Source organism: Mus pahari, chromosome 8 (assembly GCF_900095145.1).
Source record: "Mus pahari chromosome 8, PAHARI_EIJ_v1.1, whole genome shotgun sequence".
NCBI lineage: Eukaryota > Metazoa > Chordata > Mammalia > Rodentia > Muridae > Mus > Mus pahari.
Window position 1 is genome coordinate 94,697,667 of NC_034597.1, and position 8,173 is coordinate 94,705,839.

Sequence of the window (8,173 nt, forward strand, 5' to 3'; positions counted from 1 at the left end):
ATAAATAAACTTCAGTGAGAATGATAACACTCGTTCTTGGGAGGTAGAAGTAATTACACTTAATCTAGGCAGGGGAGAAAGGACAATCTATGTAATTAACTGATATTGAGCTTGGAGCTGATGGATTATGTGATGCTAGCCAAGTACAGAACAGGGGGCAGTCAGCCAGGCAGAGTAAACAACAGATTGAAGTGTGGTACAGCAGAGAAAGACCTATGCGTTGTGGGAAGTGGTGGACTTTCCAGCACTGTGCTGGAGACAGAGATATGTTGAGGAACAAAAGAAGGTGAAACTGAAACAGATTTGTTACCATGACATGAAGATTGCTCTTAAATATCAGGAAATAGCATGCAGTCTAAGGCCCATGGGGATTCTCTGAAGGATTTTAGAAAGAAGGACATGATATTTGTAGTGGCTTACATGAGAAGTGTTCTCCGTTATCTCAGGCATTTGAACAACTTCTTCCCAGTGGTTGGTGCTGGTTGGGCAGGTTTAGGAGGTGAGGCCTTTCTGGAGGACTTTGAGACTAATGTGCCTTTTGCCTCTTAGAGTTCATTGTTATTCCTTTGTGCTTTCATGTGATGATGTGCCACCTAGCCTTTTGGCATTGCCTCTGCATCTGCTGCTTGCTGCCATGTTTCTACTGGACCATGATGGACTCATCTCCCAGGAGCCATGAGCTACAAAAATTTTTCTCTTTAAGTTGCTTTTTGTTTTAGTGTTTTACCACAGCCACAGAAAAACAGTTAATATAATATAAAAATAGTTTGTATGTGAAGTTTACACTTGCCATATTGTGATTGGAGGAGTTCATTTTTATTTGTGGCCTATGCATGTGATTCTCTATAGATACATCAAGTCTGGCTAGTTATTCTACTCCATTCTTTATACACCTTAAATTTTATTAATGCAAGGAAATAAAATATCTTTGAACAAATAGATAATTTAATATTCAGTTTTGACTTGACCATGTCCTTTTGAACTGACTTGTATAAGCTTGATATTGATCCACAAGCCATATATCATTTTATTTTTCATCTATATATTCTAACATTTAATCAGTCATGGTTGACGTAACTTTTTTAAAGGTACCACTCAGTGACAATCAGAGAAGTATTTTGTCCTGAGGAAGCACACTGTAAGTGAGCTTTTACAGTCAATCTGAAGCATTCACTAATGTTTACAGAGAAGTCACAAGGATGGAAATTTTCTTTCCTCCCAAATGCTTACACTGGAAGGAGCTGGCTGCGGTCAAGCACCAGACTTCACTGAACAACTACATCATCATGTTTATTTGAATTTGTAGAATAAGATCTTAATTCAGAGGCCACTTGATGGGGCTTTTTGCAGAATTCCCCAAGGAAGGAGAACTGTGGAGGTGGATTTCTGCACTCTTAGTACTCTGAGTTCTTGGTTCCTTTCCACTTGTATCTTACCCTCCTACCTCTCTCCTGGACGCTGGTTCATAGGGATTCAGGAATCTTATGTTTTACCTTCCACTGGCAATGAGACGATCATCATGCAGTTCTGTGTGTCTTGTGGTTCACCTTACCCAGAGCATCAGTGAATGTGGAAAACGGATCAGTGGAAGGATGCTGCTTTCCTGGCTTAGAGTCTTGCTCAAACTATCCCGGTAAGCAATTAACAGCACGGCCATTACTTTTATTTTGGCTTGTCTTAACCAGAAGCACCAACACCTGGTGTCTCCAGCTGAGCTCCTGACAGTACATTCACAATACTGTGCAGCTGACATCCTCACAGCTGTGTAATGTTTTTATCATCAAAAGTGAAGCAAATGATGGGGTTGATATTCTTCAGGAGGGGAATATGTGAGGAGGGGGGTCATAAATTCTCCCATTATTATAGAAAACCTACTAATCTTAATTAAGAGAATTTGGTAAAAATGTTTATTTAATGTTCATTAAATAAACTGGAAATGTTCCTTATGAAAGCTCTGAGAGTAGATGAAGTGAACCATAGAGTATACATTTTTAAAGCCCTCCATGCCATTGGGTGTGCTTTGTGTATTCAAATTTAAAGGACAGAGTGAAAAGGAATGATTAGTAACATAAAATAAATATGAATCGAGCTTTTAAATAAAATAATTCTAATTTTTAATATTTTTATTAGGAAAACATTTCCACTAGATTTGAGACTTTCTGAACCTAACAGGAAGTTCAACTGGATCATACCCAACAAATAAAACTTTACTATTTATAAGACTATAGCTTTTCTAGCATATTCTGGATTATTTTTCAGTGTTTTTCCATCTAGGTACATATTTCTCTGACCCAATATCTGTCCCAATAAGTTTTTATAAAACAGGTATGTTAAGCAGAAAGAATTTAACATATCAATGGACTAAAGATGCATTGAGAATCATGAACAATAATAATGTCTGATATAATTCAGATGCAGGAAGCAGCTGCCTCTAGCTTAGTGGAGGGAAATAATAATAAAAAAAAAAGAGTTGCTACAAAAGGGCTCAGGCTTGGATAATTCATGTTATTACAGTCTGCAGAATGCACGCAGGAATCAATTCTAAGGATGTTTCTTGAAAGAGTACATTATATGACATTGAATGGGGACAAATTTATGGATATGTCTGCACAACACAGAGGTTCTGCATTTAATATGCTAAATCTGCTCTAATAATTTGTTTGCCTTACTGACTGAATCTGCTGCTTAACAGTTGCCAACATGCAAAGAGGCTGAAATACCCAACATTCTCTCATATAATATAGCGGGACAAATTCCAAAAGCTTTGGAAACACAGAACATTGGACTCGCTGTATCGTGTGCCATCTGCTCCCTCATAATAGCAGAAGAGAGCAGAGAGGATTTCCTCTTCCCCAGGGCAATCGTGTGACATGGCTGAAGAGAATAGGCCCCAAAGCTGGAATGCACCACAGGAGCGGGACTGTCCAAATACACTAGCAGAAATTAAGATATTTTTAAAAAGCTGTCAGTTTGATGATCTTTTTAACCATAAAAATGACATAAAACCTCATAAAAAAATGAATATTTTCTATGAATGCTAAATGTATTTTAACCTTGAAGGAAGAGGATGGAAAGTTTAGAAATGACTCCATTTTGACAGACTGATTCTTACATTGAGGATGGTGGGTCCCAGAATATCAGAGACACAAGGAGACATTTATCTAATAATGTCATAATATGATCAGAGTGTGTGCTGTTCTGTGTTGAGTTGTCAGGCAGAGAGAAGACAACAGTGCTCTGACTATGATGGGTCCTTGATATATATTAATAAACTACAACATCAAGTATAAGGCAGACCTGCAGCTTATTAATACTTGATCTAATATCATACCTGATGTATTTAATCACAAGCATTTGAATGACCTTTATAGAAACCTCCTTTAAACAGTATATCTTGGATAAAGTTTATAACAATTTTAAAATGACCTGAAAATTTTATTCGAAGAGTTATTTCAAATATATAGATTAAAAATCTTCCATCCCTCATAAAAATGTGTTTGTGCTTTCTGTATTTATTATGCATCATATTAAGGGAAGTTTGAGTAGAGATTGGGCCTTGATTTTGATTGGACACTAGTGTTTCTCATAAAAATAAAATGACATTATGGTTCAGAGGTGAAGTATGGATTTATAGAGATAAGTTCAAAAGATAGCTTTGATCTAAGCTTATGTTTTAATGTACTCAAAATACACATGTAAACATCTTCAGTCATGCAGTTATCTTTTAATAATACAGTTATATTTAGACACTGACAGGATATTTAAAGTTAGTTCTCCATCAAGCATGGTAAGTGATTATGTCATGAAAGAGCAGAGCATTTCTAAACTGATACAAGGAGTAAGGCCAGTTCCTTGGGGGTGTGGCAGAGGCTAGCTTCTACTACCGAATACTTCTAGCATACAGGGTGGTGATGCATCCCACAATTTTATAGAAATTGTTTTATTCTTGCAGTAGGTGAGCAGCTCTTCAGAACCTGTTGTATATTAACCTTACCTTAACTATAGGAGGCACCAACTGAATCTGATTTCCCAGATTAGAGAATAGTTTAATACTTTCTTATACAGGAAATACAGTTGAACTAGAGGATGATTTTTTTATATCATTAATGTTTTTTTTTCAAAGTATGAAATATTTGTACATTAAATTTTGAAACCTGGAATTATTGTTTGTTTGGCTGGTTCAGATTTAGAATCCTAGAACTAACTCTCTCTCTCTCTCTCTCTCTCTCTCTCTCTCTCTCTCTCTCTCTCTCTCTNTTGGGGTTGTTGGTGGTGGTAGTTTGTTTTGTTTTGGTTTTGGTTTTCTAAGACAGAGTTTCTCTATGTAGCCTTGGCTATCCTAGAACTAACTCTCTCTCTCTCTCTCTCTCTCTCTCTCTCTCTCTCTCTCTCTCTCTCTCTCTGTGTGTGTGTGTGTGTGTCTTATGCTGAAAGTGTAGTTATTTTTCTCAGTGTTGTGTGTTGTGATAAGGAAGCAAGTGTCTATTGTGAGCTGAGGTTGGATATCTTAGTCTGTAACTGCAAGGAAGGCATGGCAAGAGCACAAGGCAGCGAATCATGTGTGTCTGCTGTCACCAAGCAGAGAGTGAGATATGCTGGTGCTCATGTCTTGTCTCTTCTATTCAGTTCAGAGCCACTGTGTAAAGAATGGCACAGCCAGCCTTTAGAGTAGGCCTTCACCGCATTTTGCTTATTGCCATCTAGAAACTCCTTCCTGACAAGTCCAGAAGATCTCAATTAGGGGATTCTTGATCTTGTTAGGTGGACCACATTAACCTCCCCCAATACTAACCCTACTCTTGAGAGCTATTATTTCGTGATTTCTTGAAGCCTTTACCTTCTAACAGTGTTGCTATAGGTATTAGGTTTCAACATAGGACACAGGTTTCAACAAGGCAATCATTCAGAAAATAACATGAGCATAGAAACTAATAATAATCATAACCAAAGATCAGGGACTAGGGGATATTTCTCATAGTCAGGTTCATATATATGAAACGATCACAGGGATGTTTCGACATAGTTTCTGCTACTCCGAGGAGAATAATTTGTTTGGCTGCTGTATGATTGGTCAAGTGGTGGTCAAGGCTGGCCTAGCAGCAATAAAGGAAAGAGGCTCTAAGAGTGACAGAAGCTTAGCAACGAACTGGTTCAGTATACGTAATGAAAAACTCTGTCATATATGTAATTCAGTCTTAAATGCCTCTGCCTGTGATTGTTTCTGTTGTACTAGGAAATGTATATGCATGAATTCTCACAATTTGCATGTGACAGAGTTGAATTGTGTTAAACAAACAGGATTTGATTGCTTTTGTAGCTGGACAAAGCGTGCGGCTATGGGCCATGCTCACTGTGGCTTCTTAGCTTTATTGTTTCTGAGAGAGCATGCAGGAAAACATATTGCCAAATGCAATGGCATGGGAATAGTTTCTGCACTTATCAGCTTCCCGCAGACCTAGGCTAGAGCCTTTCCATTAAACATGCCATTATGCTTGAGAAAAATACAACGGTGTGTTTTGTAGAATAACACTAATTCGTTGTGTTATCTGACATCAAAGTGTAACTACCACAATCCAATTGATGTTCAATAAAGAAACAAGGATTTATCTGCTGCATTGGAGAAACTATCCATAAAATTTACAGGTTCTACAAAATTATATACTGTGATATTTTCTTCACTGTAATTAGAAAATAACATCGAAGAATTATATAGCAAATTAAAAATAACACCATTACAAATTACAAAAGCTGAACATGTGACATGCAGTTTGAGAGACCATTTTACAGTGGTGCTTTGAAGTGAAGGAATAAAGTTAATTTACTATCAACAGAAATATGGTGATATATAATACATGTTTAATTAATATGAACCAGGATTGCTCAAGTAGTAGAACAATGAAAGGAAATATTTTTTAACTTTTATCTCTATAAATTGGTTATAAAAATGAGGTGAACTTTGTTAGTTCACACATCTTCATTTAGTCATTGAGTTTTTTACTCATTATTTATGAAAATGATTATACAGGTAAATATTGTATGATAACTACATATATTTTATTATATACTTAAGGAAATGATAAATACTACCACATCTTCAACTAGAGATTTTAAAATTTCTTACTGATTCACATCATGAAATTTCCTATGCCAATTTGGATAAGAAATGAGTGTTCCTTTCATTTTGTCACTGTTACTATTTGTCATTGTTATTATTGCTGTAAAAAAGCATCATGACCAAAGCAACTTATGAAGAAAACTTTTAACTGGGGCTTATTAATTGTCCATGACTGTCACCAACTGGAACAGTTACCTATATCTTATCAACAATCAAAAGGCAGAGAGAGCAAGACTGGGACCTTTGTGGACTTTTGAAATCTTAAATCCCACCCACATTTACACATCTCTCCAACAAAGCTGCACCTGCTATTCCTTCCCGAAACTATTCCACCAACAAGGAACCTACAATTCAAATATAGGAACTTATGGAGGCATTTGTATTCAGTCAGCCACACACTGCTAATTCCTGTTTGGTGTGCCAGGCAATGCCTTCATATCTTTCCTGCTTTATTATTATGAGATTTTCTGTTACTTTGGACCTCATTACTGCACATAAAATGCTTCTTACAATTACTTAGTCACTTCTCTAATGCTCTACATTGCTAAATGGCTCTATGAATGGCCGCTTGCTAAAACGCTTCTTTTAGAAGTCCACTGACGCTGTGGTATTCATGAGTATTATTCATGCTACCCGCACCCTTCCTTTCTCTAGTACTCCTGCGGTTTTGCTTCATCCCATCAGATACATTTAATTTATCAAAATTGAATTACAATATGATCAACACATAGCGCATTAAAGTATTGTGTCAGTAATTAACTAGAATACAATACGAATTTGCATTCCTTAAGTTAGACTAAGTTTGACTTGCACTGATAGAACCAGTGGTCACCAGTGTCTAAAGAAGTCTATTTAGATGAAGGCTATTCTATACATAAAGATCCAAGGTTAATGGTTCATAATGCTGGTTTATGTACTCAAAATTCAATTTTAGTGGTGTATGTGTGTGAGTATGTTATACATTCAAATATTATGTTCTCTTTTGGTAAAAAGGATGGGATAAAGACAAGATGTTAACTCAATTGGTCATCTTTTCTGTGGTAAATGAAAGCATTAAATGTGTTCTGTAATCAACTATAGTTGATTTACTCTCATCATGCAAAATTTATTCAAACAAATTACAGCTGAAGGAAAATCTGGGAAATAATTGCTAGGGCTAGGTAATTGTCATCCACTCAAAATCATTATTTTTATTTCCAGGGGAAAAGTAAAGCATAAATTTAGGATAAGTAGCATAAAATGTGAAGTGCACTCACATGACATTAGCGAATAATGAAAAACACAGACTGTTGCTACATGGTCTCTGCTGACTGGAACTGAAAGCATTTTCTTGCTACCAGTTGTCTCTTTGATGTAATTGCTTGTCAGTCTCCTTGAGGGATTTGTGATTATGTTCTTTACACTGGAGTGGACACTAGGGATGTGGGTATATCTCCTTGAGACTGAAATGGCTATCTGCAATGATTATACACATTCACTTTTCAGTAAATAGTTAGTTCCTCATTTCCATTAAGACTCCTTTAGACTTTAATTCTTCCATTTTCCTCCAGCTCTCCTTCTGTTAGTCTGCATCTCTCTTAACTTCTGTCTTTTTTTCCACCCGTTTTTATTAGGTATTTACTTCATTTACATTTCAAATGCTATCACCAAAGTCCCCTATATCCTCCCCTCCCTTCTCCACTACCCATCCACTCCCACTTCTTGGCCCTGGCGTTCCCCTCTATGGGGCATAGAAAGTTTGCAAGACCAAGGGGCCTCTCTTCCTAATGATGGCCAAGTAGGTCATCTTCTGCTACATATGCAGCTAGAGACATGAGCTCTGGGGGGTACTGGTTAGTTCATATTGTTGTTCCAGCTATAGGGTTGCAGACCCATTCAGCTTCTTGGGTACTTTCTCTAGCTCCTCTACTGGGAGCCCTGTGTTCCATTGATAGCTGACTGTGAGCATCCACTTCTGTATTTGCCAGGCACTGGCATAGCCTCACAAGAGACGGCTATATCAGAGTCCTTTCAGCAAAATCTTGCTAGCTTATGCAATAGTGTCTGCATTTGGTGGCT